The 26489-nt window shown below is 35.8% G+C and overlaps 1 pseudogene; it reads left to right on the top strand.

Moving 5' to 3' along the window:
- Positions 1–252: 252 nt before the first annotated feature.
- LOC110942007 overlaps positions 253–26489 on the top strand; it is a 59692-nt pseudogene continuing 33455 nt past the window's right edge.

The following is a 26489-nucleotide window of genomic DNA, read 5'->3' as shown; positions in this document are numbered from 1 at the left end:
CTAGTGACTATCACCTCGTCCATCGAAAGAAACCATAGGAAACTGTTTATGTATATAATAAATTAATATTTTTTTTTTCTTTTCTTTCTTTTTTTTTTGGTTTCAACTATGTTATAAATATATGTATGTATGTATATAAGGGATAATGATGGTAACAACAACCAAACAGTAACATATATAACTTCATAACAGAGATGGTAGATGCCAAAGAAGAAGAAAAGGGCTGAAAACTAAAGGAATTATACCGAAACGATGGGCGACAGTGAGTTCGTGACGTCGTTCCGGGGACTCCGAGCTCCGGAGATGCTTCTTATTTCCCGACGTGGTGTTATCGAAACAATGCAGGTGAGAGTGTTTTTCGAGTGGCTGCGAGTGAACTCCGGCGAGGTGCGAAAATATACGAAACGAGTGGTGAAGGTGTGAAGGTGTAGAATAGAGGTGATCGTTTCGGTCTTATATTTAGAATCGTCGGCCAATTATATGGTGTAAAAGCTGTTTAATGGTATTATTCATAATTATTAGAAGGAATTTATTAGTTCAACCAAAACTGAAAAAGGGATTGCGGAGGTTTGGTTCGGTCTTCGGCAAATGAAACGAACAGGACATTTAGAATTAATAAAGGACCTTTAGATTACTTGAATACTCATGATAACATTATATATATATATATATATATATATATATATATATTATCCTTCTATTTATAACCCAAATATTATACAGATTCTTTATAAATTCAATTCATTTTATAAAATTGTTTTTAAACAACCTTTTATTTTACTTTAAAAAAACCCCAAGACTAAGAGTGTTGTGTATATATATTTCACTAAAATAATCAAAGAAAAAATAAATTCGCTATTCTATTTACTTGTTTAGGATCCGGTTTCCAAGTCGGTTTTCGAGGATCCGTTTTTTTTTTTTTTTTTTTTTTTTTTTTTTTTTTTTACGGATGTTACATTTCCGGTAGTTGTAGACGATAAGCAACTGGTCCTATTCGTTGGATTACTGGGAATGGTCCTACGTATCTTGGACTCAGTTTTCCTTTCTTACCGAATCGTACTACTCCTTTCCAAGGAGAAACTTTTAAAAGTACCTTGTCTCCGACTTGGAATTCTAATGGTCTACGGCGATTGTCTGCATAGCTTTTCTGACGATCTCGAGCCGTTTTCAGGCTTTCCTTGATCTGAGTTATCTTGTCAGTAGTTTCTTGTACAATCTCAGGACCTGACAATTGATTTTCCCCTATTTCTGCCCAACAAACTGGAGTTCTGCACTTGCGTCCGTACAGTGCCTCGAATGGAGCAGTTTCAATACTTGAATGATAACTATTGTTATAGGAAAATTCAATTAAAGGTAAGTGGCTATCCCAATTTCCACCAAAATCTATTACACATGCTCGGAGCATGTCTTCTAGAGTTTGTATTGTCCTTTCACTCTGTCCGTCTGTTTGTAGATGATATGCAGTACTTAGATTTAGTCGGGTTCCCATTGCTTTCTGAAAACTTATCCAGAAATGGGAAGTGAAACGACTATCTCTATCCGATACAATGGAGAGTGGAACTCCATGTAAGGATACAACTTCGTCTACGTACAACTTGGCCAACCTTTCCATGCTAAAGGTTTCCTTCATTGGTAGAAAATGAGCTGATTTGGTTAATCGGTCCACAATTACCCAAATCGCATCATTACCTTTTCTAGTTTTGGGTAACTTAGTAACAAAATCCGTTGTTATGAGTTCCCATTTCCATACAGGCATTTCTAGCTGTTGTAGTAGTCCTGAAGGTTTCTGGTGTTCTGCCTTAACTTGCGAACAAGTAAGACACTTGGTTACATATTCAGCTATGTCCTTTTTCATTCCTATCCACCAGAAGTTATTTCTTAAATCTTGGTACATCTTATTGTTTCCTGGATGTACGGTATACCTAGATTTATGAGCTTCTTCTAAGATTTTATTTCTTAATTCTCCCTGCTTAGGTACCCAAATTCGTTTCTTTGTGGAATCTCCAAATTCCATCTTTTCCTTGTTCTAGTTCCTTTAGGTAACCTTTCATTCCTTCGACATCATCCTTGATTCCGTTTCCTGAATGTTCTTCAATTGTTCCATTAAATCTAATTGTAGATTTAATCTAAGAGTACGGACTCGCTTTTGCTTTTCATGATACTTACGACTTAAGGCATCTGCGACTACGTTTGCCTTTCCTTCGTGATATTGAATATCACAGTCGTAATCGCTTAGGATTTCCATCCACCTTCTTTGCCTCATATTTAACTCTTTTTGCCCAAATATATACCTTAAACTTTTATGATCTGTATAGATAGTAAACTTACTTCCGTACAGATAATGTCTCCAAATCTTAAGGGCAAAAATTATGGCTCCTAACTCTAGGTCATGAGTCGTATAATTTTCTTCGTGCTTTTTCAACTGCCTAGAGGCATACGCAATTACTTTCTTGCGTTGCATCAACACGCATCCGTATCCTAATTTTGAAGCATCACAATATACTTCAAAATCTTCGGTTCCTGCAGGTAAGGCTAAAATTGGAGCATTCGTCAATCGGTGTTTTAAAATCTTAAAAGCTTCTTCTTGTCTAGATCCCCATTCAAACTTAACAGCTTTACAGGTTAACTTAGTCAAGGGTACAGCTATCTTAGAGAAATCCTTAATAAATCTTCTGTAGTATCCAGCTAAGCCTAGAAAACTTCTAATTTCCATAGCTGTTTGCGGAACTTTCCATTTTGTGATTGCTTCTATCTTAGCAGGATCTACCTGAATTCCTTCGTGATTTACCACATGACCTAAGAATTGTACTTCTTGCAGCCAAAATTCACATTTTGAGAATTTAGCATAAAGCTTTTCTTTTCTTAACAAAGTTAAGAGTGCGTGTAAATGCTCACAATGTTCCTTTTGACTTTTGGAGTAAATAAGTATATCGTCAATGAAAACGATCACAAATTTATCCAAGTATGGTTTACAGATCCTATTCATCATGTCCATGAATGCTGCGGGTGCATTCTTTAATCCAAATGGCATGACTGTAAACTCATAATGACCATACCTAGTTCTGAACGCAGTTTTAGGTATGTCTTCTTCTTGTACTTTTAGTTGGTGATATCCGGATCTTAGATCTATCTTAGAAAAATACCTAGCTCCTTGCAATTGATCAAAAAGGTCATCAATCCTAGGTAGTGGGTATCTATTCTTAACTGTAACCTTATTCAATTCCCTATAATCGATACACATTCTCATCGTTCCATCTTTCTTTTTCACAAACAACACTGGTGCACCCCAAAGGGATGAACTAGGTTGTATGAAACCTTTGCTCAGTAATTCATCTAATTGCTTTTTCAACTCTAGCATTTCGGTGGGTGCTAATCGATAAGGTGCCTTGACTATTGGTGTAGTACCCGGAATTAGATGAATTCTGAACTCTACTTCTCTATTGGGTGGTAATCCAGGTAATTCTTCTGGAAAAACATCTGGGTATTCTGAGACTACGGGGATGTCTTGAAGTTCCTTATCTCTAGTGTTAATGATTACGGAAATCATATACACCATTTCTTGTTTTCTCGATTAACTAGCCAATTTCATTACTGAGATGAATTTCAGTGGCTTTCGAGGTCTCTCTCCTGTAATTAAAATCACTTCTCCTGTGGGGGTTTGAATTTCTACGGAATTCTTATCACATAGGATTCGAGCATGGTTGGCTACTAACCAATCCATTCCTAATACTACATCGAATCCGGCTAATTTCATAGGTAACAGGTTTGCAGAAAACTTATGGCCTAATAGTTCTATCTTTCCTTCTTGCAAAACTTGATCTATGTTAACAGAATTCCCTTCTGCGGTTTCAACCGTAGAAATTTGCCTAAGGGTAGTTAAGGGTAGCTTAAGGGCTTGACAAAATGAAGTATTAATAAAATTTTGGTTTGCACCAGAGTCAAATAATACTTTCGCAAACACGTCGTGAACTAAGAATGTACCGGCTATCACGTCTGGGATAAGTTCAGCTTCTTGAGTGGTCGGTTGAAATGCTCGTGCATTCTTCTTAGTAGCTCCTTCGGCTGGCTTTCCTTTGTTGTCTGCAGTTTTAACCAGTTTAGGACATTCTGTTTTGTAATGTCCTGTTTCTCCACAGTTATAACAAACTACGGTTTTCTTTTTACAATTTTCTTCACTATGGCCTGCAGATTTGCAGAAATTACAAATTGCATTGCATCTTCCAAAATGCTTCCTTCTGCAATTCCTGCAAAATGGCGGGGTTGAAGATTGCCTTGCTCCTTTTCTTTTGAAACTGGTATTATTACCCATACGAACTCCTTGGGTAATTTTCTGAACCAAGTCTTTTTTTCGATCTTCTTCTCTAGTGCGTACTAATTCATCAGTTAGGGTATTAGCTAATTCCACAGCATCGTCAATAGTACGAGGTCTTGCGGCTTTAACGATGTTACGGATTTCACTAATTAATCCCCAAATATAACGGGAAATGAGTACCGGTTCTGGCGAAGCCAGTGTTGGTACCACTCTAGCGTATTCAAAGAATGTCGAAGTATAACCGCGACAATCTACTCCCGTCATACGATGACTTAGGAACTTATTTGCCATTTGTTCCTTTTCATATTCGGGACAGAATTTTCTTTCCACAAGATTCTTAAATTCTTCCCAGTTCAGTGCATAGGCTATTCTTCTTCTTTTGGCTTGTAATACCGTATTCCACCATTCTAGCGCCCCTTCTTTGAACAGGTTTGAGGCATACATGACCTGATCTTCTTCGGCACACTTACTTATTGCAATTACTGCTTCGGTTTTCTCTAACCAACGCAGTACTGCAGTTGCTCCTTCGTTACCTGCAAATTCTGCGGGTTTGCAAGCAAGAAATTCCTTGTAAGTGCAACCAGGCGTTGCAACTTTCATTTTCTTAGGAAGTGGAGCCTGTTACGGATTGTTATCATGATTACCGCCTCCATTTACACTATGGCTAAAATTTTCTTCCTGAGTACGTTTACTAGGAATGATTTGTTGTGATTCAACAGGTTTCCTAGCAGCAGCCATGATTTCTGGAATAGCATTGGCTATCCCTTGAGTAATGATATTTTCAATATCTTGTCTAATCATATACTGATTTTCCTGGTTTTGCTCAGATTGATTTTCTTCATTAATCGGTTCATTGTTAGCGTTCTCCATCTGATGATTTTTATAGATATAAACTTATTAGTGTCAAATAATTTTAACAAACAATTGCACATAATCACATAATCTTATCACCACATATTTATAATCAAAATTGTCGATTTCTCGACTTCTATTTTGTTTTATAGATTCTATAGGCATCCGTACACACCGTATCTTACAAGGTTTTATTGCCCATTTTACAAAGTTCTATTTACTGCTATAAACATACTTCCTGATTCACTATTTGGTTCGTTAACTGGCAGTTTTAGTAACGACGTTCCCTTTCGTCATACTTCCAGGATAGTTGTTCCCCCATCTCCCGAATCCTATTCCCCGTACCTATCAGTTCTTCACCAAACTGACGAAGTTCGGCTAGGTTTTCGTTACTCATCGGAGGATTAGGGATAGGTTCTGGATCAAATTGGAGAAGGAAGGTATAAGGGCTATTAACTATATTTTGGAATTGCCAGTCATTTGTCCACCATTCTTCCATTTCACCTAGAGGTCGAGTGTGGATTAAAGGGTCTGGAATAGCTGGTTCTAGGTTAAAGGGAAATTGGGCTGTGGCCGGGTAAGGGTACAGATTATTGTGGATAGGACTTATGACATCACAGTTTGCCAGTAGACGGTCTATTTCGTCTTGAAACGTGATTTCCTTAGTTTGTTTCGAGCTCTCTCCAATTTCTATTCCCTTTTTCTTAATGTCTATTTCTGGCTGTTTACAACTCTCCCCAATTTCTATTTCTTTCCCCTTGCTCACAGGATTTTCTATTTTAGGGAGTCTCCTAGTGGCCGGCTTCCTTCGGCGTACTTTCCTCCATCCTACATATCTTCTTCTCTTTTTAGGTTTTGCTTTTTCCATCGGTGGAGCTTGGAATTCCATGGGTTCCTCTATATCAGCAATATAACCAGTAAAGTCGTGGGAGACTTCAATTGGTACTGGATATAAGTTGAGATTTTGAAATGCTTCTGATATCTCATTCATGCTGTGTAGCGTATATGCAAAATGAAACGTTAAAACTTTGGGAACAAAGTTTAACAAATAAATACTGAAGTTTTATTGCATACTACTTTGTACAGAGGATAACAGGAAAGAAACACACTAGGATTTATTTATTTACTGGATAGTGATTTTCTACTAGATCCGACTTATTGGAAATTTAAAGGTTTGCATTTTCGGCTACGGTAGCTAGCATATAAAGGTTTGCCCATTTTTCGTCTAGTTTATCTTCCCAAGGTGGATTATTGCCAAATTCCTGGATTTCTGGGTTAAATCTCACTTTCTTGGCTTGGGTTTTCTTTTTCTTCTGACCTTTTCTAAGTATTGAATTTCTTTTCTCTGGGGTAAGAGGATTTTCATAGTTTGCCTTACGGATAAAAATTCCTTCTTCTAGGTTTGCTGGGTTTTTGGAGGAAGAGGTTCCTTTTTCCTGGGGTGTAGTATCTAATTTGTGGTAGATAGCAGAAAGCTTTTGTTTACCCATACTGTATCTAACAAATAGTCAGTTAATAAAACACAGAATCACAGAATGGCAATCAATAGAATTAAGTATTTTACTAAATACTTAATTTATAGGCTTAAATCAGTGGCTCTGATACCACCTTTTTCCTGTCACGGCCCTCGGCCCGGTTTGACCCGGTTTAAGAGCCGCGGGGCAGGAAACCTGCGGTATTTAATTTAGGCGACAGCGGAAGTCTTTTAATACAGGATCTTGTTTAATATTGAAAATGCCCGTTTAATATATTACATAAGTTTTTAGGGATACAATCCCATAATTTACAATCAAGTGATTTCACCGGGAAATCTTTATTTAAAAAAAACATGTTTCTTTATTTATTCACATTGAGCCACTTCTCGGAGCTAGTAGTGCTTCACGGCACTTTTCTTGGTTCACAACAGATCACCTGAAACATGTTTGAAAAAGGTTTTGTCAGCAGGGAAATACTGAGTGAATCATTCGTTTTACTGAAAACTTTATGTTTGTTATAGTCTACAGTATTAAGAGAGATTACAATGTTTCTGATATCAAACCAACTACCCATAGTACTTTACCACTCGACCCATTGGCCCACCTGTCCAATGGTGTCTGTGATTATGGTCATATCACCCAATGGCTGCCCCAATGGTGACGATTATCAAGTAATGTATACAAAACCCCACATACCGGCTGTAACTTGGTGATTACATAAACTTAATCACTGTAATTATAACTTTGAAAATAATTTGGAGTTTTGTAAAACAGTTGATAAAAAGAGAATGACTCACATTGCAGATTTAACGAGCAAGATATAAGCCTACTGATTAGCCTTGATTAACCTTGTTTAACAATAATGCACACATAAACGGGTTAGTAACTAATACAGCAGTTACGTCAATTCACGAGATTAAACCCTCACAATGATTTACAAGTGCAATACTTAATATTCACGACGAATAACAGAGCATAGTCCGAATTCGAACAACACTCAAATATTCGAGTCGAAATCACGACGAATAATCAAAGTACAAGCTCAATTTGAGCAGCACTCGGACAATCGTTGGATAGTTATAATCGATCGGATGTTGAATCGTAATAGCGATCGAGTTATTACCCTGATTGCGGCAGCACTTCGTGATCGTGTGTGTTTAATTGTACTAATTCTATGTAATTTTGACGTACAGACAGAATTGGGACGTCGTTTTCAGTTCCTATTTCAAGTCCCAAGGTCGGCTATTTATAGTGATTTTTGAGACTCGCTTACGGACCGTAAGCCATTTCCTTTGCAGTCCGTAAGCTAAGCAGTCTAATTATAGGCTGCCTAGGCTCGGGACTAGCTTGGCTGAATCAACAAATTGGACCTATCAGATTGTAGCAATGTTTTATTTAGATAAACGTCCAACTAGGGTTTACCCCCCTTGGGTTTTAGGGGCCCTGATCCTGATTCCAAGTGTTCTGAAAATTTTAGGGTTAATACAGAATTACTTGGGTGTCTCAATTAGGGTTTCCTTAATAGATACTTATTATCCTAATTATGGATTTTAGTGAGAGTTGTCACAGATATCTAGGGCATGTTTACCTTATGATCATATTCCGGAAGGTTCGATACCATACGAATCGGTATATTTTTGCAGTTTGACGCAATTAGTCCTTTAATCGCACAAAGTAGCGCGAAATTTTCATTTAATCATATCCAAGCCTTCCATGGCCCATAATAGGTATTCCCAAGCATGTGTTTAGTTATTGCTACACTCCTGTTTTCTTAAATGGTCACTGAAAGGCGTAGATTCAAAAGTTGACGCTTTTGGTTCCTTTAATGCGCAAACTTGCGCATATCATCGTTTAATAGCATCGAAGCCTTATCTAGTCCATGTTAGGCATTCTTGAGAGTATTATAATACATCACGATGCTTCGGGTTCGTTAAAAGGTCATTCAGAGGTATAATTAAACATGTTGACACTTTTAATCCCTCTAACTTACAAACTTACGCACAACTTCACTTATTGGCATAAAAGCCTTGCATAGCCAATATTAGGCATTCCCGAGAATATGATGAAACATAATGAAGCTCTCGGTATGTTAATAGGTCACTCAGAGGTAAGAATTAACATGTTGACACTCTTAACCCTTTGACGTGCAAACTTTCACATAATTACGCAAATGGCTCCTCTCGTCCGACAAGTGGCTCATTTGAGAATACGGACACCGTATAAGGTCACTCAGGGGCCTAGTTTAGGCATGTTGACACTTTCAGTCCTTCTATAATCATGGTTTTCGATTTTTGACAAAATTAGTCCCTCATAGTCAACGTTTGACTTTATTAGGGTTCATTACACGTGTCACCACATCATTGGACACGATTTTACGAGGTGTTACATCCTCACCCCCTTAAAAGAAATCTAGACCCCGAGATTTGCTCAAAAAGATGGAAGTACTTTTTGTCGTATACTGGACTTAACTTCCATAGTAATTTAGGGACGTTTATGGGTGTTCCAGTTGACCTAATCAATAGGTATATGCTTCTCTTTGGAGCTTCTTAACCTGTAGATCCTTGATCGATATAGGTCTTACAATAACCCTCAGGCTTTCATCAATCAATATGTCTTTATGAGACATTGCTAGCGATTCATCAGCTAGTTATTTCTTTAAGTTAGAAATGTGGAACACATCGTGAATTCCACCGAGCTCCTTAGGCAAGTTTAGCTTATGAGCTATACTGCCGTCATATTCGATGATCTCGAATGATTTTTATATCCAAGGCTTAACTTGCCCTTTATACTGAAACGTATCGTACTCTTTCATATTGATATTTTCAATAGAGTCTTATTCCCCATTTGGAACTTTAAGAGATTTGCGCCTCTTGTTCGCATTGCTCTTCTGTCGATTACTGGCAGTTTTTCAACAATTACATATTCATATTATCTTATCCGTCGTCCTTAAGACAAATCTCTGATCCTGATAATTGGGCTTTCCCAATTTCCTACCCAACAAATGGGCGTTGGCTATTTCTCCCAAACAAGGTCTCCAAAGGAGCAGCCTTGATGCTTATATAATGCTATCAGTTATAGGATAACTTAATTAGGGTGAGATAGTTATTCCAACTCTTACCCAAATCAATCTTAGGGAATCATCTATCCTCATAGTTAGTCGAACGGATCGACGATCCTGGGCAGTTAATAACGATTCTTAATCGTTTCTTAGTTAGGTTGCAACAACCAATGCACAAGCGTATTGCATCACGCTTTCTTTTATCCACCATAATCAGAGCTCCTTAAGATGATGAGCTAGACTGTTCAAGCCTTCCTCCAAAAACTCATATGGTTAGTTCTCAGTTCTTCCATTTCCGTTGATGCTGACCGATATATGGCTACTGTAACAGATACAACTCCTAATAGGGTGCAAATCCTAAGTCCATCTTGCCTCTCTAGAGGTCAAACAGGGTAGTTCAACTGAGAAGAAATCAAGTTATAAATTATGATAGGGGTAGCTTCAATCTCCGACCTTGGTCCACTTACCGTCGATTGTGTCATGCGAATGACATATCTGTCTTACGAGTGCACGGATGCCTTAAGTAGAGACGCCTACTTAGGCATTTTTATTATGGATATCTTCTTTGAACACCACTAGCTGACTTCAGTACAATATGACCATTGTAATATCTTAGTGGCCCCATGCATTAAACTTCCATACTAATCAGGCATGGACATAATCTATGGGACGCACTGGGATACGCAATCCTCATATGGCGCTTTTGTCAATCATAGTTGGCACTCGCAGTTGATAAAATCAATGAGAAAAATAAATTAAATAACATATATGGTCGTACTCTATTCAAAGAAAGAGTACTCTTAGATTTTACAGGAGGATCATCGCCGATAATAGAAGAATCGATTACTATGGTTTCCTTGGTAAGTTATACCTTGAGGGTAATATGAAAGTTTGCTAATCTTACGGTCTATGAAGACTCATTATTGCCTGTATTAAAAACAGGATACTTAGCAGAAGCTATCATTGGTAAATGATAAGGAATGCATTTGACGACATCATGTTTTGCCTCTTGGCATTCATCAGGTGAGTTCAGGCGTTTCCTTTCTAAGCCTTTCCAGGCTTAGCTGCACCTTCTTTGGCAACTTTATGGTATCTAGTTCTGATGTGGCCTTGCTCACCACAGCCGTAACAGACTGCATTCTTTACGTCCCTACATTCATGGGACTGATGACCAGTTCCTTAGCAGATGCCATACTGCTTTGGTCTTTGTTCTAATCGACACTGTCCCCAGTGTCTTTTATAGCAATTCTTACATACAGGCTACTTACTGAACTTATGATGGTTCTTATTAAGCCCATAATTTGCTCTTTTTCTTTGATTTCTGGGAGTTATCCTCCTCCCTTGGTTCATCCTTCTCATTTGAAGTGTGAACCATGCTCTCTTTTCATGAGGAATTGAGTGTAGTTCTGAATGAACTTTAGAGCGAGAAGTATTCGGCTCTTCAAACTGTTTCATGACCTTTTCCATGGTCTTTCAAATTGCTGCGTAAATCACAGCTTGGAGACTAACTCCATTAATATTGAGGTTTATGTTGTAGCATTATTAGCTTTTGTCGCCTTAATAGTATCACGACTGCTATCCACCTCATTTGAGTTTGTCATACTCGAAACTTGGTACTAACCACCATGTTAAGCAATTGTTAGTCATCATCCTGATGACCTGACATAGATCAGCCACGGCATCCGTAAACCGTATAGGCTATTATTTTCCAAACACTCCTAACGAATGTTATTTGGATGTATATCCATTACATTTAGTCTAGGTCACAAAAGGACCATCAATGGCATTTAAGGTTTGGAGTGAGTCCAATACCTACCTGACAGGGGATCATAATGTCACAATTGTCTTTGTCACAAGGACGATTATGAATAGCTCAAAGGCTAGTCTTACATGACTTTTATTATAATTATACACATATATGGCATAAATGCCCATCGCGAAGGACGTAAAAATATATGGCATAAAGCCTAGTCATGAAGGACATAAATGATTATATGGCACGAAGGCCTTGACGCAAAGCACGTTTAGATACGGCTCAAAGTGGCCTCGTCATAATGACGTTATAAGATATGGCACCAAGGCCTGTCACGGAGGACATTTATCAATGCTGTCACAAAAGCCTGTGACTAGAAATGTTAACATTTAATATGTTAACTTGTCACGAATGACAAATTATGTCACATTGGCTTGTCATGAATGACTTTAAAACATAACTCATTGTTTTGTCGTCAAGGACATTAGTTTATAAGCCGCAATCTTATTGGATTAGAGGCTTCCAGGTTTGAACATAGTTCTTCACCATTGGACAGGGAGTCATAAACTACAACCGTCATTGTCTCTAAAGAAGACTTAAGGTAACCCAACTGACATCACTAATGGATGTTCATATATCATCATTGCATTTGATGATATTAGTCATGATCATACTGTCATCATACAGACTGTTAGGGTTGGGTATAACCCACCACTTTGTACAGGGGATCATAAAGACCACCACTAACTTTGTCTCTTCGACAATAGAGTAAAGTGTAGCCCTTAGGCATTTCATCACAAGGGATGTTAATATTATGATCATCATATTGATGATACTAGTCAGGATCACAATGATCATATAGACTATGGGATTTGAGCATGGCTCACCCCCTTGGGTAAGGAATCAGAAAAGATTACAATTGCCTTGTCTCAATTGGACAATTATAAAATAGCCCTTAGGCAAAACATCATTAAGGATGTCAGATTTAATCATCGTACTGATGATTTTAGTCATGATCGCATTGATCGTGTAGACTATTAGGCTTGAGCACAGCTCATTACCTTGGACAGGGGATCATAAAGATCACAATGTCAATGTCATAGAGACGTCCTCATATAGCACAAGGCTTGTCTCGAAGGGCAGTTAGATGGCACAAAAGGCCTTGTCACAAGGACAATTAAAACATAATCAATGATCTCTGGGATCAGTGATCTTTAAGGGTCGAATATAGTTCATCGCCTTTTGACAAGAAGTTTATAAAATAAAACTATCATTGTCATGAATACACCTTCGCCCACAGGCATGCATCTTAATTGGATGTTTTGATGAATTTTCCATACTGTTGTTTGATAGCCGTGATTCGTACTGATCATATAGGCTATGAAGGTGGCTTGGAAAAGTCCAAGTACTTCTGGAAGCTAGTGTGGTCTCTCATGTCACACAGCCAGGAATGTTAACATGTTCTCAGATGTTAACAAAGATTAATAATCTTAAGAGGGTTTTACCATCATAGCCATGTCCATAGACACATAGGCTAGGTTATACCATTAAGAGGATCTTTTGAGATTTTTAGCTGAGCAATAAAGTTTGAGAAAAATTTCAGAACTATTGTTGGATAAAGGATGAAACGAATACCTATATAAATTCTCAAAATCTTCCATAAATCATTAGGAATTTACGATAGTGCCTTAATCAGGACTTGTAGTAATATAGTTGTCCACATAGGACTAAGTGGAAAAATTATAAGTCCGTATAGGGACTATAAAATATTACAATTCTATATAAGGGTTATAATGAAATATCAATCTCCTCAAAGGGACTATTTCAAAATAGCATATCCCCAAAGGGATTCTAATGCAATAACATGTCCATAAAAGGACTATATTGGTACATCGTGCACACAAAAGGGCCTTGCTGTACAGATGTCCTCACAGGGACTTTAATTAACTCTAGTCCATGCAGGGACTAAAAGGAAATATAAGTCCATAAAGGGACTATAAGATATGTCCGCATGGGGACTTATTAATGAAGCAATATGTCCTTGAAAGGACTATAATAAAATATCATATCCACAAGGGATTTTGAAGAACTAGTATGTCCACGAAGGGACTATGATGAAATATAATGTCCATGAGAGGACTATTTAAAAATAGTGTATCCACAAAAGGGATTTTTAATAAAATCACACGTCCATGAAAGGACTATATAGCAAATGCCCATATAGGGTCTTAAGTCAAAAGGTGTGTCCACACAGGGACACTATAGAAGAGATAGGTCTTTATAAGGACTTGAAAGAGAAAGAATATTATGAAAGAAGGATTCTCTAACGCCTTCCTTGCTTCATTCCGACTGTTTCTCTTCTTTGTTTATCATATACGGTAGGGACGCTGAAAATATTACAATCAAGATCCGTTATAGAAAGCAGAATTTAAGGATTCAAAGGTTAAGGAATGATATGGACCATGGATTGGGTTTTGACTGATATAATCCAAGTCTAGGATTCCAAAACTTAGAGGTATAAAATAAGGATCGTCAGCATTTACTAGCATTATTTTCAAAACGGGAGCCTCAGGGACCTCCTGGTATGGACTCCACTGGCACAAACTTTTAAAATTTGAGCCTCAGGGACCTCCGGTATGGACTCTAAATTCTGATTGCAATTCAACAGATTTGGTTTTAGGAATGAGTCCATAAAGGTCTTTCTTCCACACCAGTCGCACGCTTATTCTAGCCGTATTGTGAAGCTTGGCAATTCTTGGCTTCGGATTGAAGATAATTTCCATCAACGACTTCCTTGCTTGGCGACTTATTTAAAATACATAAAATCAAAAACAGTGTTTACTTAATAGGGATGAGAACATTCCTATGTTAAGTCTAGACTCAAAAGGTCTAAGGAATATGCTACTGTGTCATTGAGATTAAACACAAAGGACTAATGTTTAATTCACTCAATGTTGGCTCTGATACCAACCTGTCACACCCCGATATTTCCACATATCACCGGTGGGCCCGGTGGGGAGTATCGTGACGTAGTTGATATCATCATGGTCAATCACACATAGAATAGCACAGCGGAAGTCTTGGAATATAAAATATTATTACAAACTCAATATCTGAAAATATCAAAGTATTTATTATAGATGAGTCTGTAATATCAAATCCACAGGAGGATCATTACAGAATGTTTAACATGAAGCTTAGCAGACTTTATGGCATCTTTAAGGATTTGCAAGATCCTCTTTTTTGACACCGAGCAACTCCCAGCCTATTACGAGTAGTACCTGCCACTTAGCCTTTTGAAAATACGTCAGTTTTCACTGGTAAATACAATTTAACCGACTCATTTGAAAAGAGTTTATGAAAATTTATTTAAATGCACAAGGCACAAAACCTTTTATAACTTGGGACAATTATTTAAAGATAATTTTGTATACTGAATTACATGTTTACCATACATATGGGGCCCAGTACAGAGACTGAGACATGATTAAACGGCTCACCACTTATAAAACCCATAAAGGAGTTATCCCCAACTTGTGGGTAATTAATAATTTATTATTGGCATCTTTTCGGTGTATGCCTACACCCTGCGCATCGGTCGTGGCCATTTACAAATGAATGAGCCAAGGATATATCCAGGACACGGTCGTTAACCCCCAATATTTTAGTTATTAACAGAACAGTATCAAAACAGGTTTTGTGGATTTACTAGCCACAATCCGGCGTTTGATTGATCCACACCCGACCAAGCGGTATTAATCTACCGTATCCCAAGCCTGTATAAGGGAAAATAAATTAAAAGTATTTACCTGAGCTAATACTTGATTTACAGCAAAATAACTCAGTCGTATCCAATCTATCTAAATGCAGGTAGCTGTTACCGGGTGGCTCTAGTCTAGAGTGATGGTAATATATAACCAATTTAGAATGCTAACGGTCTTATTTAAGTCGTAGACTTAGACTTGCTAGCTTAAGATATCTAGAACGGTACGATACGCTAGATTAAGCGATGACCGGAATAGAATGTTATTTAGACCCTACAAGTTTGGATACTTGTATTATATGGGTAAACTAAACACATTCCGGATTTTGAAGTGAAAACGATAAGGTTAAACCCGTTTCGGCTATTTTACGTAATCTAGTTACATAAACTGATCCGAATGCATAAATGCGTAACGGGTAACCAAATGAACTATATACAAGTCTTAGTTGTTATTATTCTTAAAATATGTTAATACATCAGTAGGATGTTAACATATATGCCCAAAAAGTATTTAAAACCATTCTAAGTCCCGTAAGGGCATTTTGGAAATTTTAATACTTATAAAAGAGATTTTATAACAAACCGAAGTTCTGGTCCTTTCTAATTAGTAAAGATATTTAATTTATCTCATTACATCAGCAAGATATTACACATATGTGAAATTTACTATTTATGACCAAACTATGTCCCGAAAAGGGCATTTTGGTCATTTCACATAGGCTTTTAAGGGCATTTTTGGAAACCTGAGTTCATAACTTATACCTACTGTAATAATATTTAAATTTGTTTAAAATTTCAGTAGGTAACAAGTCTTAGATGTTAAATATGGTTTTAAACCATACTATGCACCTATTTAGCGAAAAACTCGCTTATTGACGATAATCAAGATGTTTTGAATCTCAAAATAATTTATTTAATATATGAAATCAGTAGAAAAAGGTTTGGCATTCAAATCATTTGTTAATCTCATTTTATGCTTAAAAAGGGTATTATCGTCATTAACCGAATCATACAAGAACTCTATGTTTTAAACAGATAATAATCTGAACAAAAATCTTAAAATTCCCTAAAAATAATATCTTAATAGTAGGTAATGAGTTTTGGTTCAAAATCCAAGTTTAAACATGCATTATGCAAGATATCGCAAATTAACTAATAAAAAGCTTCTAATTACGATATCAAGCATAACTCCTATTTAGGACAAAGAACTGATGTCAAATTTTCGGGACAAGTCTAAATATCAGTAGCAAAGGTTTTTGTCTAGGGCTGCAAACGAACCGAACGAACACGAACACGGCCTTGTTCGTGTTCGTTTGTTAAGGATTTCATGTGTTCATGAACAGTTAACGAACACTTACCGAACGAGATTTTTTGTTCGTGTTCGTTTGTTAAGGAAATGAACTTGTTCGTGTTCGTTTGTTAATTTAGGTACCGAACACAAACGAACATTCATGAACGCACATGGACGCAAACGAACACAAACAAACGTTAATGAACATAAACAAACACAAACGAACATATATTTACTTTCGAAGATGATCATAACAAAAAAAAAAAACACTAAGTAGATCCACCCAAAATATACCAAGCTAATTATCCAAACTTGAGTAGCTTAACATATAATTTTTATAAACATAACTAACACAAAGTAGTGTCTCAAAACTTCATCTTAAACTTCAAGTCTCCATTTAATCCACCAAAATAACCTTGAAATCGTCTATAACCAAAATAAACTTGAATTCGTCCAACTATCATCAAGTAAGCTCAACACGTGTGACATAAACAAACGATAAAATATAAGTTGGGCCATACAATATAATATAATATAAGTTGGGTAACAAAATAATATATATATATATATATATATATATATATATATATATATATATATATATATATATATATATATATATATATATATATATATATGTATGTATGTATTCCTATACATAAACGAACACGAACATACAAACGAACACAAACGAACGTAAACGAACACGTTACCGAACGTTCACGAACACAAATGAACGAACACGGCCTTTGTTCATGTTCGTCCATTTAACTAAACGAACGAAATTTTTTGTTCGTGTTCGTTCATTTATTAAACGAACGAACACAAACGAACTTCCCGCCGAACGGTTCATGAACTGTTCGCTGAAAGTTCAGTTCGTTTGCAGCCCTATTTTTGTCCTCTCACATTTCTAAAAATCTCATTTGTATGTCAAAAGGGCATTTACGACATTTATGAGCATATTAACAAACAAGAGCATATAATTCAAACCACAAGGAACCATGCAATATAACTCCAGAGGGTTATACTACTGAATAATATGTTCCTAATGGAAGCTCAAAACATGGAAGAATCAAGCTTAATCGGGTCAGAACTGAAAAGTCAAAGCAAAGTCAAGCTTTTGCGACTTTCGGTTGCGAACCGACCCTAAACTCATAATTGTCGGGTTGGACCAGCTTAGACATGTTCTAATAGTTATTACCAAGTTATTAGAGTGTTAAAATATAATTTATAACCTCTGCATCTATGGTTTTTAATTAATATTCACAAATCTGCCAAGTTTGACTTTTTACCTAAACGGTTTGACCCGACAATTAACTAAGCAAACGAAGGAATTAGGAGGTGCCCTTTCAGGGGTTAATCACCTACCTAACTATGGTCTTATACCCACTTTTAATTTGGTTAGTGGCTGGACCATGAGAGTTTAATCCGAAAGTCAAAGTTAATTTACGATACTTGACTTTTCGTGTGACACCCCAGGAAAACCAGTAAACGATACAACTTACCTAGCTTCCTCAGTAACCGCATGCTAAATTTCAGGACGAAATTTCTTTCAAGTTGGGGATAATGTGACAACTCGAGTTTCCGAGATTCCACTTTCGCATTTATTGCACGTTAACTGTTTGTTTAGTTGCTTACTTATACAATTTGTTTGCTTTGTAACTGTATACGTTTTGATTTGATAAAGTTTTACGAATGATTTGTCAAATACATGAACTTGGTGATGAAACTGTAAATTGTATGTGTCACACCCCAACCAATGGCGGAAACATCGGGATGAGACGAAGTGTGAAGATTGCAAGAGACTTCATAACGCTATTTGTGACAATATTTAATAAACCGGTTTCATTTCATAAGTAAATTGTCAACAATACAAGAAATACAAATAACAACAAGTTCAAAGGAAATACATAACAACATAATCAAAATTGATACAACATGTTAAACCTAAACGTCTATATGTGTATCTAGGCATCAACGCTACTTCTTTTCATAGCATCATCATCCTCAACCTGTAACATGTTTAAAATAAAGTTCAATGCAAAAGCAAAGGCGAGTATACAAGTTTGGTACATACATAGCATAAGATAAAAGTGTGAACAATTCCTCATAGCAAGCATATGATTCAAGATAAACATTAAATATGACATGTGTCTAACATATCAAACCAAGAAAACGCAATATGCTCAAGACATAACCTCAAGTTTACGGGCGGGTCGTTAATCCTATAGCGCTACATATGTCAAGGTTTGGCTCGTACGAAGTTAATGATAAGTTCAACACATAAGAATAACCCAAGTTTAAAGTATCAAGTCATCACGTATACAAGCATGTTATAGGAACGTTCATGTGTTTAACAAAGTGTTCATGTGTAAGTTTTTCAATAGGTAAACATGTTACACCCCAAAAGTGGTAAAAGTAAAAAGGGGAAAAATGCGAGTATACTCACAAATTTGCATATGCTTTCCGATTATCCAATGTGACGAAGTTGATGAGGTTAGAAGGTTGAATATGTTCGTTTAGGAATTTAGGAAGTTAAAACACAAGAATATATGTATTCGAAAGTAATCATCTTTTGACATCAAGTACTTGTTCTTGACACTATGAAACCTCAAGGGTGAATGTTTTCATGAGTAGTATACTCATTAGAATCGTAACAAGTCTTATGTCTTGGATGATGTATTCTAATACTTTGACGAATGAACACAAGTCCACCATCAAGGGTTCGAATAGTAAATATATGTATAAGTATTATATGTATTATGTAGTCCAATAATCAAGCATGAGGTAGAAGATAAATCTTCATTTAGGTACCTCTATTGTGTCATAGAATTCATGTAGGAGGTAGGAAGATAAATCTTCCATTTAGGTACCTCTTGTGTTTCACCAATGCACGAGTTGTCATAGAAAACAAGGATGGTCATGAATACATACGTTAAGGAATAGAAATACATACTATCTAACTAGGGAAATCATCAAGCGATGTGTGGATTGAAGGTAGGATAGCCCAAGCTATCCAAATAATCACACAATTTCAAGCTTTAGGCTTGTTCATCACTTGTGGGTTAAACCCTTGAATAAAAACAGAAAATATGTGAGGTTTACACCTCTAATTTAACATTTCTCAGCCTTGTTTTTAAGCCCAACTAACCATTCATTTGATTATGAGCATTAGGACATAGGTTTGAGATGAGATTAACTCAAGTTTATTAAGTTTAACAAAGTTTAGATAAAAACAGAAACGAACAGCCCACTTTGGAGCCTATTTGGGGACATTCCAGACCTTGGTTTTCCATAGAAAACCTGTGGAATTGTTCCTTAGGTCAATCCAAACAAGTAGGAAGAAGAATCGACGAAAACGGACAAGAAATGAAGAAGTTATGCTTGTTTTAAGAACTTGTGTTGAATCTGTCCAAGACTCCGAATTTGCAGCTGATTGAGGGTGTTTGAGAGTGATTTTGAGGTGTTTGAAAAGTGTATGAAGCTTGGAAGAGGTGTGGTATTTATAGGGAAGAGTTTAGGTAGTTGGTGGTTATGTATTTAATGTTATAAGTGAGTTTAAAACTCAAAAACAAGCAAAAATCGCGCTAAAATGGAGCTGAAACCAAGCTGTTTGCGCTGATCAGGCATCTGAGAGAGAGTTGTTAAATGATTTAAAAGCTGGGTTAGTTCACTGAAAAGGCTGTAGCTCAGTTGGTTGGGCGCGCAGCTGCTGGATCTGGTGACACGGGTTCGAATCCCGCGGGCAGCAGTTTTGTTTATTTATTTTTTTTCTTTTCCATTCTTAATTTCTATACTTTCAGTAATTACCCAAATGGCCCCTGTAAGTTTAAAGTTTCAAAAATTGACTCTAACACCCTTTGACTTTAATTAAAACTCAAGTTATGTTATTTTTAAAGGAACTAACTTTTTTTGTTTAAACTAACTAGGTTATTTTGTATTTACTAACTTCAAAAATTAACAAGACTAACTAGTTTAAAAAAATAAAATTTTTAATTATTAATTAATTTATTTAAATAAATTAAACCATGAATAAATAACCATTTTTATAACGACTGAAATAAAATAAAAAAATAAAGATTTTTCGACAATTATAACGAATACGAGAATACAAAGTTTTCCAAAAATAGGAATACGAACAACGTTTTTTTTTTTAATATAGAAAGTATGAAAACGCAGGGCGTTACAGTCTCCCCTCCTTTAGGAAATTTCGTCCCGAAATTTAATCCAGAGGAAGACTTGAAAGAGTTTTGGCAAAAGATGATTTTTTTAAAAATTGAAATTATGAAATTTTAAAATATTTTGAAAAGTGCGAACTTTGAAGAACGAGAAAAAAAAATAGGTTCGTAAAGGGATCTTTATATATAGAATGGGTTGAAATCAATAAAAGTGAGGTAACTTGCGTAGGAAGTTTTAAGGATAGTAAAAATCACACATTACAAAATTGTTTATTGAAAGGGACAAGAAGGTTTGGTACTTTAAATAAAGTGATAACGGCCTACTAAGTATGTTGCACAAGAATAAAGAATAGAAAATCGGTTCTAAAGGTAATAAGATAAGTTAGGATTCGAATGTTTAAACAAGCTTGATTGTGAACGAGGTTCGTATGAAAGAAAGGATAATGGAGAATAATAGGAGTATGGGGCGTACGATTGACTCTTAATGAAGGCAAGTATAAGAATAGCGTAAGTGTTAGATGGATGAAAAGTAGTGTGTTAAGAATGAAGTCTCATCGTGGATAATCGGATATAATGCGTTTGTGAGTTGTTTAAAGTTTGTATTAGGTCAAAAGGTCTGCGAAACACTGAATTTCTCATGGCACGTTTTACGAAAGTTTGGTAACATGGTGAAAACACTTATATATAGGAAGTACCAGTGGCGTATCCACCATGTTTTGACCATGTTATGTCCGTCTCGTTATTCGGTGTCATGTTACATTCCGTGTCTTACCATACATAGTAGTACACTCTATGGTTCTCATACGCCTATCACTATAATCCCGTGTGCACCCGTGATTATATTGATCATCGTATGGTCCGCATAGCTTGTACTAGTTATGTATGAATTAGGGTATACAAAAAAAAAAAAAAAAAAAAAATTTAGAATGTGTACGTACAAGAATGTAGTATGTAAGCAAATCCATGCTTAAGTATGTGTGGCACCCACGCAAGCGAATCCCTCGGGTTACGCTCGCGTATAGGTACGAATGTATGAATCATGAAAGTATGAGCATAAACAAAAAAAAAAAAAACGTGTAAGTAGTATGTGTACAAGCAGAAGTGTAAAACGTATAAGTAGTATGTGTATAAGCATAAGCATAATACGTATGAATATAAGCGTAGGTACGAAAACTAAATATCGCGTATATAGTGTTTGTTGGGTCATTACGGATTTAAGTGTATAAAGGCGTTCAAAAGGTCGAGCATGTAAATACGAATGATATAAATGATGTTATCGCGAGGTAACGACCAAAATGTGTACGATGATATGCATGTATAGTTGTTTAAATGAAACATTGAGTTTATCGAATCAAAATTAGGTTGACCTTGATTGGAAGGGTAGAATATAGCTGTGTATGTAAGAGGATATAAAGTATTAATTGGTTAGGCATAATGTATTTTTGTAATGATTGAAATGCTACTTTTGTAAAAAAAATTCATGTAAGTCAAAGATTGTCGGTTCCCATGAAGACTTCTTGCCCGCGTGTTTTGTAAATTGGTGTAGGAAAAGGTTTTTGTTTAAAAAGTAGGTTCGTTTCATCAAATAAGAAATTATGAACTTAGGAGGTCCTTGTGAAAACTAGGATCCTTAGAAGAGATTTTTTTTTGCAAAAGGACTTAGTAATGAAAAAAAAAATAACAAATGATTTGTTGATGTTGAAAAGGGTATTTGGTAAAACAATCATATAACTTCTATAAAATCTTGTAAGTATTTGGGAAAGGTTGGTTGGATTTTGATTAAAAGTAGAAGGTGGGCATGTTTTAGTGATTAAGTTGAATATGAAGTTCATGGGCAAGAGTTTCATTGAACCGCTTAAATTGATGGGTAGCATTTCGTAAGGTTTTGAAGTTCGGGTAATAAAACGTTTTAAGACATGATTATGAATTTCGCGTGTATGAGTTGAGTGAAAATAGATTGTAGAATAAGGAGTACGTTTGATAAAACAATGTATTTTGAAATCGGTATGAGTGGGTATTTTTGAATAACATTAAACAATTTGGGTATAAAGTATGATCGAGTTTGCTTAATAAGATATTTTGAAGAGACGTTTTGGAAACGATCACCTAGGTAAAGGAATCACCCCTAACTCGTTGGTGAGGTCGTTTTTGAGAAAAGGGGAGTGAAGTTAATCGTCAAGGTAAGGAAATCACTCCTATCTCGATGATATGTCTCCACTTGTCGTTACAAGGATTATGAATTTAAATTATATGAAATCATGCATATGTATAAATGTATGGAAGAGATTCAATATGTTGTGTGAGTAAAAAGAGAATATCAAAGGTAAATTCAAATTTGAAAGATCGTATCGTATAAAATGAATAATAGAAACGCATGTTTAACCAAAGTTTGGAGTGTTCCAAAACGGAACTTTGACTAACCAAAGTGGTCGAAAAATCTTTTGAATTTGAGGAGCATGCTTTGGCCTAATAGGTAAGATACTCTCGCCGACAAGTCGGTTAACGGTATTTACCCTTCCGGTTACTACATGTCCCAAATCAATCGAAATTTCGAGACTTGGCGGGATAAAAAAAAATATCAAGGAGTGGAACTAGTCGCCAAGGTGCGGGTTTCACCCCTAACTTGACGGTTTCGTATCCTAAGTGTGGTTGGTACTTGTCGGGTCGAAATTTAGTTTCGACATGTTGACAAGGGTCCACTAGAATTTAAAATTTGAGATTTACCATTAAGATGTGGATTTCACTCCTAGCTTAATGGCGATATCTCGTGTAAAAAGAAGAATATATAGATTGAGCGTCGTTCACCAAATTGTGGGTTTCACGCCTATTTTGGTGAATTCGTCCCATTTGTATAATGTGAGGGTTTACGGATTTAGAATAGTCAAGTAAGATGCATGAGGAAAAGTGTACGTCAAAAGAATACATAAACAAGTATAAACATATAAGAAAGCATATCAACAATGGTACATAAAGAATAAAGAATGAAACAATAAAACAAGTATTAATACATAGAGAAATAGGTCAAGAATAATACGTAAAGGATCGAACAACGAAACAAGTATTAACACATAAAAAGACAAGCATTAATGCATAAGAATAACATGTCGAATATTACCCACGAATGACATACATGTTTAGAAGAGCATAAATAAGAAACAAATAAAGTATCATGTAGTAGTTCAAGCAAAACATACGAATAAGGCTCTAAAACTATAGACTAGGTAAAAGCATTCCTACTTTTCCTAATTCCCTATAGTTATGGCTCTGATACCAATCTGTCACACCCCAACCAATGGCGGAAACATCGGGATGAGACGAAGTGTGAAGATTGCAAGAGACTTCATAACGCTATTTGTGACAATATTTAATAAACCGGTTTCATTTCATAAGTAAATTGTCAACAATACAAGAAATACAAATAACAACAAGTTCAAAGGAAATACATAACAACATAATCAAAATTGATACAACATGTTAAACCTAAACGTCTATATGTGTATCTAGGCATCAACGCTACTTCTTTTCATAGCATCATCATCCTCAACCTGTAACATGTTTAAAATAAAGTTCAATGCAAAAGCAAAGGCGAGTATACAAGTTTGGTACATACATAGCATAAGATAAAAGTGTGAACAATTCCTCATAGCAAGCATATGATTCAAGATAAACATTAAATATGACATGTGTCTAACATATCAAACCAAGAAAACGCAATATGCTCAAGACATAACCTCAAGTTTACGGGCGGGTCGTTAATCCTATAGCGCTACATATGTCAAGGTTTGGCTCGTACGAAGTTAATGATAAGTTCAACACATAAGAATAACCCAAGTTTAAAGTATCAAGTCATCACGTATACAAGCATGTTATAGGAACGTTCATGTGTTTAACAAAGTGTTCATGTGTAAGTTTTTCAATAGGTAAACATGTTACACCCCAAAAGTGGTAAAAGTAAAAAGGGGAAAAATGCGAGTATACTCACAAATTTGCATATGCTTTCCGATTATCCAATGTGACGAAGTTGATGAGGTTAGAAGGTTGAATATGTTCGTTTAGGAATTTAGGAAGTTAAAACACAAGAATATATGTATTCGAAAGTAATCATCTTTTGACATCAAGTACTTGTTCTTGACACTATGAAACCTCAAGGGTGAATGTTTTCATGAGTAGTATACTCATTAGAATCGTAACAAGTCTTATGTCTTGGATGATGTATTCTAATACTTTGACGAATGAACACAAGTCCACCATCAAGGGTTCGAATAGTAAATATATGTATAAGTATTATATGTATTATGTAGTCCAATAATCAAGCATGAGGTAGAAGATAAATCTTCATTTAGGTACCTCTATTGTGTCATAGAATTCATGTAGGAGGTAGGAAGATAAATCTTCCATTTAGGTACCTCTTGTGTTTCACCAATGCACGAGTTGTCATAGAAAACAAGGATGGTCATGAATACATACGTTAAGGAATAGAAATACATACTATCTAACTAGGGAAATCATCAAGCGATGTGTGGATTGAAGGTAGGATAGCCCAAGCTATCCAAATAATCACACAATTTCAAGCTTTAGGCTTGTTCATCACTTGTGGGTTAAACCCTTGAATAAAAACAGAAAATATGTGAGGTTTACACCTCTAATTTAACATTTCTCAGCCTTGTTTTTAAGCCCAACTAACCATTCATTTGATTATGAGCATTAGGACATAGGTTTGAGATGAGATTAACTCAAGTTTATTAAGTTTAACAAAGTTTAGATAAAAACAGAAACGAACAGCCCACTTTGGAGCCTATTTGGGGACATTCCAGACCTTGGTTTTCCATAGAAAACCTGTGGAATTGTTCCTTAGGTCAATCCAAACAAGTAGGAAGAAGAATCGACGAAAACGGACAAGAAATGAAGAAGTTATGCTTGTTTTAAGAACTTGTGTTGAATCTGTCCAAGACTCCGAATTTGCAGCTGATTGAGGGTGTTTGAGAGTGATTTTGAGGTGTTTGAAAAGTGTATGAAGCTTGGAAGAGGTGTGGTATTTATAGGGAAGAGTTTAGGTAGTTGGTGGTTATGTATTTAATGTTATAAGTGAGTTTAAAACTCAAAAACAAGCAAAAATCGCGCTAAAATGGAGCTGAAACCAAGCTGTTTGCGCTGATCAGGCATCTGAGAGAGAGTTGTTAAATGATTTAAAAGCTGGGTTAGTTCACTGAAAAGGCTGTAGCTCAGTTGGTTGGGCGCGCAGCTGCTGGATCTGGTGACACGGGTTCGAATCCCGCGGGCAGCAGTTTTGTTTATTTATTTTTTTTCTTTTCCATTCTTAATTTCTATACTTTCAGTAATTACCCAAATGGCCCCTGTAAGTTTAAAGTTTCAAAAATTGACTCTAACACCCTTTGACTTTAATTAAAACTCAAGTTATGTTATTTTTAAAGGAACTAACTTTTTTTGTTTAAACTAACTAGGTTATTTTGTATTTACTAACTTCAAAAATTAACAAGACTAACTAGTTTAAAAAAATAAAATTTTTAATTATTAATTAATTTATTTAAATAAATTAAACCATGAATAAATAACCATTTTTATAACGACTGAAATAAAATAAAAAAATAAAGATTTTTCGACAATTATAACGAATACGAGAATACAAAGTTTTCCAAAAATAGGAATACGAACAACGTTTTTTTTTTTAATATAGAAAGTATGAAAACGCAGGGCGTTACAGTATGTCTTGTGCATGTATTATGTAATAGATAATACTGAAGGGTGTTGTGACAACTGTGTTCTATAGTCGTGGTTCAATGTAAAAC

The sequence above is a fragment of the Helianthus annuus genome, chromosome 6 (genome assembly GCF_002127325.2).
Source record: "Helianthus annuus cultivar XRQ/B chromosome 6, HanXRQr2.0-SUNRISE, whole genome shotgun sequence".
NCBI classification, from domain to species: Eukaryota; Viridiplantae; Streptophyta; class Magnoliopsida; order Asterales; family Asteraceae; genus Helianthus; species Helianthus annuus.
This window is presented reverse-complemented; position numbering and strand designations above follow the sequence as displayed.